The following is a 16306-nucleotide window of genomic DNA, read 5'->3' as shown; positions in this document are numbered from 1 at the left end:
TACACCAAGTAACAAAGACATACACTGATACCCATTAACACAGACACACACTTACACCAAGTAAGACAGACATACACTGACACCAAGTATCAAAGACATACACTGATACCCAGTAACACAGACACACACTTACACCAAGTAACAAAGACAGACACTGATACTCATTAACACAGACACACACTTACACCAAGTAGCAAAGAATACACTGACACCCAGTAACAAAGACATACAAGGACACCAAGTAACAAAGACACACACTTACAACAAGTAACACAGACACACACTGACACCCAGTAACCCAGACACACACTTACACCAAGTAACAATGACACACACTGACACCAAGTAACAAAGACATGCACTTACACCAAGTAACAAAGACATACACTGACACCAAGTAACAAAGACATACTCTGATACCCAGTCACACAGACACAAACATACACCAAGTAACAAAGACATACACTGACACCAAGTCACAAAGAAACACACTGACACACAGTAACAAAGACATACACTGACACCAAGTCACAAAGACATACACTGATACCCAGTAACACAGACACACACTTACACCAAGTAACACAGAGATACACTGACACAAAGTAACAAAGACAGACAATTACACCAAGTAACAAAGACATACACTTACACGAAGTATTTTGACATACACTGACACCAAGTAACAAAGACATACACTGATACCCAGTAACACAGACACACCCTTACACCAAGTAACAAAGACATACACTGACACCAAGTCACAAAGACACACACTGACACCCAGTAACAAAGAAATACACTGACACCAAGTTACAAAGACATACACTGATACCCAGTAACACAGACACACACTGACACCCAGCAACACAAACAAACACACAATGACACCCAGTAACACAGAGAGACACTGATAAACAGTTACAAAGACATACACTGACACCCAGTAACAAAGACATACACTGACACCAAGTCACGAAGACATACACTGATACCAAGTCACAAAGACATCCACTTACACCAAGTAACACAGACAGACACTGACACCAAGTAACAAAGACATACACTTAGACCTAGTATTTTGACATACACTGACACCAAGTAACAAAGACATACACTGAGACCCAGTAACAAAGACATACACTGACACCCAGTAACACAGACACACACGGACACCAAGTAACAAAGACACACACTTACACCAAGGAACACAGACTCACACTGACACCCAGTAACACAGACACACACTTACACCAAGTAACACAGGCATACACTGACACCAAGTAACCAAGACATACACTGATACCCAGTAACACAGACACACACTTACACCAAGTAACAAAGACAGACACTGATAACCAGTAACACAGACACACACTTACACCAATTAACAAAGACATACACTGAGACCCAGTAACAAAGACATACACTGACACCCAGTAACACAGACACACACGGACACCAAGTAACAAAGACACACACTTACACCAAGGAACACAGACTCACACTGACACCCAGTAACACAGACATACACTGACACCAAGTATCAAAGACATACACTGATACCCAGTAACACAGACACACACTTACACCAAGTAACAAAGACAGACACTGATACTCATTAACACAGACACACACTTACACCAAGTAGCAAAGAATACACTGACACCCAGTAACAAAGACATACACGGACACCAAGTAACAAAGACACACACTTACAACAAGTAACACAGACACACACTGACACCCAGTAACCCAGACACACACTTACACCAAGTAACAATGACACACACTGACACCAAGTAACAAAGACATGCACTTACACCAAGTAACAAAGACATACACTGACACCAAGTAACAAAGACATACTCTGATACCCAGTCACACAGACACACACATACACCAAGTAACAAAGACATACACTGACACCAAGTCACAAAGAAACACACTGACACACAGTAACAAAGACATACACTGACACCAAGTCACAAAAACATACACTGATACCCAATAACACAGACACACACTTACACCAAGTAACACGGACATACACTGACACCAAGTAACAAAGACATACACTGATACCCAGTAACACAGACACACACTTACACCAAGTGACAACGACATACACTGATACGCAGTAACACAGACACACACTTACACCAAGTAACACAGACATACACTGACACCAAGTAACAAAGACATTCACTGATACGCAGTAACACAGACACACACTTAGACCAAGTAACACAGACATACACTGACACCCAGCAACAAAGACATACACTGATACCCAGTAACACAGACACACACTGACACCAAGTAACAAAGACATACAATGACACCAAGTAACAAAGACACACACTTACACCAAGTAACAAAGACAGACAATTACACCAAGTAACAAAGACATACACTTACACCAAGTATTTTGACATACACTGACACCAAGTAACAAAGACATACACTGACACCAAGTCACAAAGACATATACTGATACGCAGTAACACAGACACACACTTACACCAAGTAACACAGACATACACTGACACCAAGTAACAAAGACATTCACTGATACCCAATAACACAGACACACACTTACACCAAGTCACAAAGACACACACTGACACCCAGTAACAAAGACATACACTGACACCAAGTCACAAAGACATACACTGATACGCAGTAACACAGACACACACTTACACCAAGTAACACAGACATACACTGACACCCAGTAACAAAGACATACACTGACACCCAGTAACACAGACACACACGGACACCAAGTAACAAAGACACACACTGATACCCAGTAACACAGGCACACACTGGTGGGGGTGGGGGGGGAGGAACATTGGCGCAGTGGTTAGCACCGCAGCGTCACAGCTCCATGGACCCGGGTTCTATTCTGGTTACTGCCTGTGCGGAGTTTGCAAGTTCTCCCTGTGTCTGCGTGGGTTACCTCCGGGTGCTCCGGTTTCCTCCCACATGCCAAAGACTTGCAGGTTGATAGGTTAATTGGCCATCATAAATTACCCCTAGTATAGGTAGGTGGTCGGGAAATATATATGGATAAGTGGGGATGTGATAGGAATACGGGATTACTGTAGGATTAGTATAAATGGGTGGTTGATGGTCGGCACAGACTCGGTGGGCCGAAGGGGCAGTTTAAGTGCTGTATCTCTAAACTGAACTAAATACTGACACCTAGTGTCACTGAGACCCAGTAAGACAAACAAACACACACTGACACCAAGTCACACAGAGAAACAATGATACACAGTAACAAAGACATACACTGACACCAAGTAACACAGACACACACTGACAACCGGAAAAAAGACAGAAACTGACACCAAGTCACAAAGACATACACTGACACCAAGTCACAAAGACATACACTGATGCCCAGTAACACAGACACACACTGACACCAAGTAACAAAGACATACTCTGACACCAAGTAACAAAGACAGACAATTACACCATGTAACAAAGACATACACTTGCACCAAGTATTTTGACATACACTGACAACCAGAAAAAATACATAAACTGACGCCAATTCACAAAGACATACAATGACACCAAGTCACAAAGACACACACTGACACCCAGTAACAAAGACATGCACTGACACCAAGTAACAAAGACATTCACTGATACGCAGTAACACAGACACACACTTCCACCAAGTAACAAAGACATACACTGACACCCAGTAACAAAGACATACACTGACACCCAGTAACAAAGACATGCACTGACACCAAGTAACAAAGACATTCACTGATACGCAGTAACACAGACACACACTTCCACCAAGTAACAAAGACATACACTGACACCCAGTAACAAAGACATACACTGACACCCATTAACACAGACACACACGGACACCAAGTGACAAAGACACACACTTACAGCAAGTAACACAGACACTCACTGACACCCAGTAACACAAACAAACACACTGACACCAAGTAACACAGAAATACACTGACAGCAAGTAACAAAGACATACACTGATTCCCAGTAACACATGCACACACTGTGGGGTGGGGCACATTGGCGCAGTGGTTAGCACCGCAGCCTCACAGCACCAGGGACCCGGGTTCCATACTGGGTCCTGCCTGTGCGGAGTTTGCAAGTTCTACCTGTGTCTGCGTGGGTTTCCTCCGGGTGCTCCGGTTTCCTCCCACATGCGAAAGACTTGCAGGTCGATAGGTAAATTGGCCATCATAAATTGCCCCGAGTATAGTTAGGTGGCAGGGAAATATATAGGGATAGGTGGGGATGTGTGAGGAATACGGGATTAGTGTCGGATTAGTATAAATGGTTGATTGATGGTCGGCACAGACTCGGTGGGCCGAAGGGCCTGTTTAAGTGCTGTATCTCTAAACTGAACTAAATACTGACACCTAGTGTCACTGACACACAGTAACACAAACAAACACACACTGACACCCAGTCACATTGAGAAACACTGACACACACTTACACCAAGTAACACAAACACACACTGACACCCAGTAACAAAGACATACACTGATACCAAGTCACGAAGCCATACACTGATACACAGTAACACAAAGAAACACATACTGACACCCAGTAACACAGAGAAATACTGATACACAATAACAATGACAAACACTGACACCAAGTAACACAGAAACACACTGACACCCAGGAAAAAAGACATACACTGACACCAAGTCACAAAGACATACGCTGATACCAAGTCACAAAGACATACACTGATACCCAGTGACACAGACACACACTTACACCAAGTAACAAAGACATACACTAATGCCCAGTAACACAGACGCACACTTACACCAAGTAACAAAGACATGCACTGACACCAAGTCACAAAGACACACACTGACACCCAGTAACAAAGACTTACACTGACACCAAGTCACAAAGACATATACTGATACCCAGTCACACAGACACACACTTGCACCAAGTAACAAAGACATACACTGACACCCAGTAACAAAGACAGACACTGACACCCAGTAACGCTGACACACACGGACACCAAGTAACAAAGACATGCACTGACACCAAGTCACAAAGACACACACTGACACCCAGTAACAAAGACTTACACTGACACCAAGTCACAAAGACATATACTGATACCCAGTAACACAGACACAGACTTACACCAAGTAACACAGACACACACTGACACCCAGTAACACAAACAAACACACTGAAACCAAGTAACACAGACATCGACTGACACCAAGTAACAAAGACATACACTGATACCCAGTAACACAGGCACACACTGTGGGGGCGGGGGGCGGCACATTGGCGCAGTGTTTAGCACCGCAGCATCACAGCTCCAGGGACCCGGGAACGATTCTGGATACTGCCTGTGCGGACTTTGCAAGTTCTCCCTGTGTCTGCGTGGGTTTCCTCCGGGTGCTCCGGTTTCCTCCCACATGCCAAAGACTTGCAGGTTGATAGGTTAATTGGCCATCATAAATTGCCCCGAGTATAGGTAGGTGGTAGGGAAATATATAGGGACAGGTGGGGATGAGATCGGAATACGGATTTAGTGTCGGATTAGTATAAATGGGTTGTTGATGGTCGGCACAGTTTCGGTGGGCCGAAGGACCTGTTAAAGTGCTGTATCTCTAAACAAAACTAAATAATGACACCGAGAGTCACAGATACACACTGACACCCAGTAACGCAAACAAACACACACTGACACCCAGTAACACAGAGAAACACTTACACCAAGTAACAATGACACACACTGACACCAAGTAACAAAGACATGCACTTACACCAAGTAACAAAGACATACACTGACACCAAGTAACAAAGACATACTCTGATACCCAGTCACACAGACACACACATACACCAAGTAACAAAGACATACACTGACACCAAGTCACAAAGAAACACACTGACACACAGTAACAAAGACATACACTGACACCAAGTCACAAAAACATACACTGATACCCAGTAACACAGACACACACTTACACCAAGTAACACGGACATACACTGACACCAAGTAACAAAGACATACACTGATACCCAGTAACACAGACACACACTTACACCAAGTGACAACGACATACACTGATACGCAGTAACACAGACACACACTTACACCAAGTAACACAGACATACACTGACACCAAGTAACAAAGACATTCACTGATACGCAGTAACACAGACACACACTTAGACCAAGTAACACAGACATACACTGACACCCAGCAACAAAGACATACACTGATACCCAGTAACACAGACACACACTGACACCAAGTAACAAAGACATACAATGACACCAAGTAACAAAGACACACACTTACACCAAGTAACAAAGACAGACAATTACACCAAGTAACAAAGACATACACTTACACCAAGTATTTTGACATACACTGACACCAAGTAACAAAGACATACACTGACACCAAGTCACAAAGACATATACTGATACGCAGTAACACAGACACACACTTACACCAAGTAACACAGACATACACTGACACCAAGTAACAAAGACATTCACTGATACCCAATAACACAGACACACACTTACACCAAGTCACAAAGACACACACTGACACCCAGTAACAAAGACATACACTGACACCAAGTCACAAAGACATACACTGATACGCAGTAACACAGACACACACTTACACCAAGTAACACAGACATACACTGACACCCAGTAACAAAGACATACACTGACACCCAGTAACACAGACACACACGGACACCAAGTAACAAAGACACACACTGATACCCAGTAACACAGGCACACACTGGTGGGGGTGGGGGGGGGAGGAACATTGGCGCAGTGGTTAGCACCGCAGCCTCACAGCTCCAGGGACCCGGGTTCTATTCTGGTTACTGCCTGTGCGGAGTTTGCAAGTTCTCCCTGTGTCTGCGTGGGTTACCTCCGGGTGCTCCGGTTTCCTCCCACATGCCAAAGACTTGCAGGTTGATAGGTTAATTGGCCATCATAAATTACCCCTAGTATAGGTAGGTGGTCGGGAAATATATATGGATAAGTGGGGATGTGATAGGAATACGGGATTACTGTAGGATTAGTATAAATGGGTGGTTGATGGTCGGCACAGACTCGGTGGGCCGAAGGGGCTGTTTAAGTGCTGTATCTCTAAACTAAACGAAATACTGACACCTAGTGTCACTGAGACCCAGTAAGACAAACAAACACACACTGACACCAAGTCACACAGAGAAACAATGATACACAGTAACAAAGACATACACTGACACCAAGTAACACAGACACACACTGACAACCGGAAAAAAGACAGAAACTGACACCAAGTCACAAAGACATACACTGACACCAAGTCACAAAGACATACACTGATGCCCAGTAACACAGACACACACTGACACCAAGTAACAAAGACATACTCTGACACCAAGTAACAAAGACAGACAATTACACCATGTAACAAAGACATACACTTGCACCAAGTATTTTGACATACACTGACAACCAGAAAAAATACATAAACTGACGCCAATTCACAAAGACATACAATGACACCAAGTCACAAAGACACACACTGACACCCAGTAACAAAGACATGCACTGACACCAAGTAACAAAGACATTCACTGATACGCAGTAACACAGACACACACTTCCACCAAGTAACAAAGACATACACTGACACCCAGTAACAAAGACATACACTGACACCCAGTAACAAAGACATGCACTGACACCAAGTAACAAAGACATTCACTGATACGCAGTAACACAGACACACACTTCCACCAAGTAACAAAGACATACACTGACACCCAGTAACAAAGACATACACTGACACCCATTAACACAGACACACACGGACACCAAGTGACAAAGACACACACTTACAGCAAGTAACACAGACACTCACTGACACCCAGTAACACAAACAAACACACTGACACCAAGTAACACAGAAATACACTGACAGCAAGTAACAAAGACATACACTGATTCCCAGTAACACATGCACACACTGGGGGGGGGGGGCACATTGGCGCAGTGGTTAGCACCGCAGCCTCACAGCACCAGGGACCCGGGTTCCATACTGGGTCCTGCCTGTGCGGAGTTTGCAAGTTCTCCCTGTGTCTGCGTGGGTTTCCTCCGGGTGCTCCGGTTTCCTCCCACATGCGAAAGACTTGCAGGTCGATAGGTAAATTGGCCATCATAAATTGCCCCGAGTATAGTTAGGTGGCAGGGAAATATATAGGGATAGGTGGGGATGTGTGAGGAATACGGGATTAGTGTCGGATTAGTATAAATGGTTGATTGATGGTCGGCACAGACTCGGTGGGCCGAAGGGCCTGTTTAAGTGCTGTATCTCTAAACTGAACTAAATACTGACACCTAGTGTCACTGACACACAGTAACACAAACAAACACACACTGACACCCAGTCACATTGAGAAACACTGACACACACTTACACCAAGTAACACAAACACACACTGACACCCAGTAACAAAGACATACACTGATACCAAGTCACGAAGCCATACACTGATACACAGTAACACAAAGAAACACATACTGACACCCAGTAACACAGAGAAATACTGATACACAATAACAATGACAAACACTGACACCAAGTAACACAGAAACACACTGACACCCAGGAAAAAAGACATACACTGACACCAAGTCACAAAGACATACGCTGATACCAAGTCACAAAGACATACACTGATACCCAGTGACACAGACACACACTTGCACCAAGTAACAAAGACATACACTAATGCCCAGTAACACAGACGCACACTTACACCAAGTAACAAAGACATGCACTGACACCAAGTCACAAAGACACACACTGACACCCAGTAACAAAGACTTACACTGATGCCCAGTAACACAGACACACACTGACACCAAGTAACAAAGACATACTCTGACACCAAGTAACAAAGACAGACAATTACACCATGTAACAAAGACATACACTTGCACCAAGTATTTTGACATACACTGACAACCAGAAAAAATACATAAACTGACGCCAATTCACAAAGACATACAATGACACCAAGTCACAAAGACACACACTGACACCCAGTAACAAAGACATGCACTGACACCAAGTAACAAAGACATTCACTGATACGCAGTAACACAGACACACACTTCCACCAAGTAACAAAGACATACACTGACACCCAGTAACAAAGACATACACTGACACCCAGTAACAAAGACATGCACTGACACCAAGTAACAAAGACATTCACTGATACGCAGTAACACAGACACACACTTCCACCAAGTAACAAAGACATACACTGACACCCAGTAACAAAGACATACACTGACACCCATTAACACAGACACACACGGACACCAAGTGACAAAGACACACACTTACAGCAAGTAACACAGACACTCACTGACACCCAGTAACACAAACAAACACACTGACACCAAGTAACACAGAAATACACTGACAGCAAGTAACAAAGACATACACTGATTCCCAGTAACACATGCACACACTGGGGGGGGGGGGGGGGGGCACATTGGCGCAGTGGTTAGCACCGCAGCCTCACAGCACCAGGGACCCGGGTTCCATACTGGGTCCTGCCTGTGCGGAGTTTGCAAGTTCTCCCTGTGTCTGCGTGGGTTTCCTCCGGGTGCTCCGGTTTCCTCCCACATGCGAAAGACTTGCAGGTCGATAGGTAAATTGGCCATCATAAATTGCCCCGAGTATAGTTAGGTGGCAGGGAAATATATAGGGATAGGTGGGGATGTGTGAGGAATACGGGATTAGTGTCGGATTAGTATAAATGGTTGATTGATGGTCGGCACAGACTCGGTGGGCCGAAGGGCCTGTTTAAGTGCTGTATCTCTAAACTGAACTAAATACTGACACCTAGTGTCACTGACACACAGTAACACAAACAAACACACACTGACACCCAGTCACATTGAGAAACACTGACACACACTTACACCAAGTAACACAAACACACACTGACACCCAGTAACAAAGACATACACTGATACCAAGTCACGAAGCCATACACTGATACACAGTAACACAAAGAAACACATACTGACACCCAGTAACACAGAGAAATACTGATACACAATAACAAAGACAAACACTGACACCAAGTAACACAGAAACACACTGACACCCAGGAAAAAAGACATACACTGACACCAAGTCACAAAGACATACGCTGATACCAAGTCACAAAGACATACACTGATACCCAGTGACACAGACACACACTTACACCAAGTAACAAAGACATACACTAATGCCCAGTAACACAGACGCACACTTACACCAAGTAACAAAGACATGCACTGACACCAAGTCACAAAGACACACACTGACACCCAGTAACAAAGACTTACACTGACACCAAGTCACAAAGACATATACTGATACCCAGTCACACAGACACACACTTGCACCAAGTAACAAAGACATACACTGACACCCAGTAACAAAGACAGACACTGACACCCAGTAACGCTGACACACACGGACACCAAGTAACAAAGACATGCACTGACACCAAGTCACAAAGACACACACTGACACCCAGTAACAAAGACTTACACTGACACCAAGTCACAAAGACATATACTGATACCCAGTAACACAGACACAGACTTACACCAAGTAACACAGACACACACTGACACCCAGTAACACAAACAAACACACTGAAACCAAGTAACACAGACATCGACTGACACCAGGTAACAAAGACATACACTGATACCCAGTAACACAGGCACACACTGGGGGGGCGGGGGGCGGCACATTGGCGCAGTGTTTAGCACCGCAGCATCACAGCTCCAGGGACCCGGGAACGATTCTGGATACTGCCTGTGCGGACTTTGCAAGTTCTCCCTGTGTCTGCGTGGGTTTCCTCCGGGTGCTCCGGTTTCCTCCCACATGCCAAAGACTTGCAGGTTGATAGGTTAATTGGCCATCATAAATTGCCCCGAGTATAGGTAGGTGGTAGGGAAATATATAGGGACAGGTGGGGATGAGATCGGAATACGGATTTAGTGTCGGATTAGTATAAATGGGTTGTTGATGGTCGGCACAGTTTCGGTGGGCCGAAGGACCTGTTAAAGTGCTGTATCTCTAAACAAAACTAAATAATGACACCGAGAGTCACAGATACACACTGACACCCAGTAACGCAAACAAACACACACTGACACCCAGTAACACAGAGAAACACTGATAAACAGTAACAAAGACATACACTGATACCCAAAAACACAGACACACACTGACACCCAGTAGCAAAGACATACACTGACACCAAGTCACAAAGACATACGCTTACACCAAGTAACAAAGACATACACTGATACCCAGTAACACAGGCACACACTGACACACAGTTAGAAACACACACTGACCCCCAGTAACACAGAAACATACTGACCCCCAGTAACACAGACATACACTGACACCAAGTCACAAAGACACACACTGACACCCAGTAACAAAGACATACACTGACACCAAGTCACAAAGACATTCACTGATACACAGACACACACTTACTCCAAGCAACACAGACAGACACGGACACCAAGTAACAAAGACACACACTTACACCAAGTAACACAGACACACACTGACACCCAGTAACACAGACACACACTTACACCAAGTAACACAGACATACACTGACACCAAGTAACAAAGACACACACTGATACCCAGGAACACAGACACACACTTACACCAAGTAACACTGACACACACTTACACCAAGTAACAAAGACATACACTTACACCAAGTAACACAGACATACACTTACACAACGTAACACAGATATACACTGACACCAAGTAACAAAGACATGCACTGACACCCAGTAACACAGACACACACGGACACCAGGTAACAAAGACACACACTTACACCAAGTAACACAGACAGACACTGACACCCAGTAACACTGTCACACACTTACACCAAGTAACACAGACATACACTGACACCAAGTAACAAAGACATACACTGATACCCAGTAACACAGACACACACTTGCACCAAGTAACACAGACATACACTGACACCAAGTAACGAAGACATACAATGATACCCAGGAAAACAGACATACACTTACACCAAGTAACACAGACACACAGTTACACCAAGTAACAAAGACATACACTTGCACCACGTAACACAGACATACACTGACACCGCGTAACACAGATTTACACTGACACCAAGTGACAAAGACACACAGTGACACCCAGTAACAAAGACATACACTGACACCAAGTCGCAAAGACATACACTGATACCCAGGAACACAGACAGACACTGACACCCAGTAACAAAGACATACACTGATACCAATACACAACGACATACACTGATACCCAGTAACATAGACACACACTAACACCCAGTAACAAAGACATACACTGATACCAAGTCACAAAGACAAACACTGATACCAAGTAACACAGACACACACTTACACCAAGTAACAAAGACACACACTTACACCAAGTAACACAGACATACACTGACACCAAGTAACAAAGACATACACTGACACAAATTTACAAAGACATACACTTACACCAAGTAACAAAGACAGACAATTACACCAAGTAACAAAGACATACACTTACACCAATTATTTTGACATACACTGACACCAAGTAACGAAGACATACACTGATACCCAGTAACACAGACACACACTTACACCAAGTAACAAAGACATACGTTGACACCAAGTCACAAAGACACACACTGACACACAGTAACAAAGACATAAACTGATACCAAGTCACAAAGACATACACTGATACCCAGTAACACAGACACACACTTACACCAAGTAACACAGACATACACTGACACCAAGTAACAAAGACATGCACTGATACCCAGCAACACAGACACACACTTAAACCAAGTAACAAAGACATACACTGACACCAAGTCACAAAGAGACACACTGACACCCAGTAACAAAGGCATACACTGACACCAAGTCACAAAGACATACACTGATACCCAGTAACACAGACACACACTTACACCAAGTAACACAGACATACACTGACACCCAGTAACACAGACACACACTTACACCAAGTAACAAAGACATACACTGACACCCAGTAACAAAGACATACGCTGACACCCAGTAACACAGACACACACAGACACCAAGTAACAAAGACATACACTGATACCCAGGAACACAGACACACACTTACACCAAGTAACACAGACACACACTTACACCAAGTAACAAAGACATACACTTACACCAAGTAACACAGACATACACTGACACCCAGTAACGCAGACACACATTTACACCAAGTAACACAGACATACACTGACACCAAGTCACAAAGACACACACTGACACCAAGTAACACAGACATACACTGACACCAAGTAACAAAGACTTACAATTACACCAAGTAACAAAGACACACACTTACACCATGTAACACAGATATACACTGACACCAAGTAACAAAGACATGCACTGACACCCAGTAACACAGACACACACTTACACCAAGTAACACAGACATACACTGACACCAAGTAACAAAGACATACACTGATACCCAGTAACACAGACACTCACTTCCACCAAGTAACAAAGACAGACACTGACACCCAGTAACACAGACACACACTTACACCAAGTAACAAAGACATACACTGACACCCAGTAACACAGACACACACTTACACCAAGTAACAAAGACATACACGGACACCCAGTAACAAAGACAGACACTGACACCCAGTAACACAGACACACACGGACACCAAATAACAAAGACACACACTTACACCAAGTAACACAAACACACACTGACACCCAGTCACACAGACACACACTTACACCAAGCAACACAGACATACACTGACACCAAGTAACAAAGACATGCACTGATACCCAGTAACACAGACACACACTTACACCAAGTAACACAGACATACACTGACACAAAGTAACAAAGACATACACTGACACCCAGTAACAAAGACATACGCTGACACCCAGTAACACAGACACACACAGACACCAAGTAACAAAGACATACACTGATACCCAGGAACACAGACACACACTTGCACCAAGTAACACAGACACACACTTACACCAAGTAACAAAGACATACACTTACACCAAGTAACACAGACATACACTGACACCCAGTAACGCAGACACACACTTACACCAAGTAACACAGACATACACTGACACCAAGTCACAAAGAAACACACTGACACCAAGTAACACAGACATACACTGACACCAAGTAACAAAGACATACAATTACACCAAGTAACAAAGACACACACTTACACCATGTAACACAGATATACACTGACACCAAGTAACAAAGACATGCACTGACACCCAGTAACACAGACACACACTTACACCAAGTAACACAGACATACACTGACACCAAGTAACAAAGACATACACTGATACCCAGTAACACAGACACACACTTCCACCAAGTAACAAAGACAGACACTGACACCCAGTAACACAGACACACACTTACACCAAGTAACAAAGACATACACTGACACCCAGTAACACAGACACACACTGACACCAAGTAACAAAGACATACACGGACACCCAGTAACAAAGACAGACACTGACACCCAGTAACACAGACACACACTGACACCCAGTCACACAGACACACACTTACACCAAGCAACACAGACATACACTGACACCAAGTAACAAAGACATGCACTGATACCCAGTAACACAGACACACACTTACACCAAGTAACACAGACATACACTGACACAAAGTAACAAAGACATACACTTATACCCAGGAACACAGACACAAACTTACACCAAGTAACATAGACACACACTTAAACCAAGTAACAAAGACATACACTGGCACCAAGTAACACAGACATACACTGACACCAAGTAACGAAGACATACAATGATACCCAGGAAGACAGACACACACTTACACCAAGTAACACAGACACACACTTAAACCAAGTAACAAACACATACACTGACACCACGTAACACAGACATACACTGACACCACGTAACACAGATATACACTGACACCAAGTCACAAAGACACACAGTGACACCCAGTAACAAAGACATACACTGACACCAAGTCGCAAAGACATACACGGATACCCAGGAACACAGACAGACACTGACACCCAGTAACAAAGACATACTCTGATACCAAGTCACAAAGACATACACTGATACCCAGTAACACAGACACACACTGACACCGAGTAACAAAGACATACACTGATACCAATTCACAAAGACATACACTGACACCCAGTAACACAGACACACACTTACACCAAGTAACAAAGACATACACTGACACCCAGTAACACAGACACAAACTTACACCTATTAACAAAGACATACACGGACACCCAGTAACAAAGACATGCACTGACACCCAGTAACACAGACACACACGGACACCAAGTAACAAAGACACACACTTACACCAGGTAACACAAACACACACTGACACCCAGTAACACAGACACACACTTACACCAAGCAACACAGACATACACTGACACCAAGTAACAAAGACATACACTGATACCCAGTAACACAGACACACACTTACACCAAGTAACACAGACATACACTGACACCAAGTAACAAAGACATACACTGATACCCAGGAACACAGACACACACTTACACCAAGTAACACAGACACATACTTAAACCAAGTAACAAAGACATACACTGACACCAAGTAACACAGACATACACTGACACCAAGTAACAAAGACATACAATTACACCAAGTAACAAAGACACACACTTACACCAAGTAACACAGATATACACTGACACCAAGTAACAAAGACATGCACTGATACCCAGTAACACAGACACAGACGGACACCAAGTAACACAGACATGCACTGACACCAAGTAACTAAGACATACACTGATACCCAGTAACACAGACACACACTTACACCAACTAACACAGACATGCACTGACACCAAGTAACAAAGACATACACTGATACCCAGGAACACAGACACACACTTACACCAAGTAACACAGACACACACTGACACCAAGAAACAAAGACATACACTTACACCAAGTAACACAGACATACACTGACACCAAGTAACAAAGACATACAATTACACCAAGTTACAAAGACACACACTTACACCAAGTAACAA

This window comes from Heterodontus francisci, chromosome 39, assembly GCF_036365525.1.
Source record: "Heterodontus francisci isolate sHetFra1 chromosome 39, sHetFra1.hap1, whole genome shotgun sequence".
Classification (NCBI taxonomy): domain Eukaryota; kingdom Metazoa; phylum Chordata; class Chondrichthyes; order Heterodontiformes; family Heterodontidae; genus Heterodontus; species Heterodontus francisci.
Note: the sequence above shows the minus strand (reverse complement) of the source record.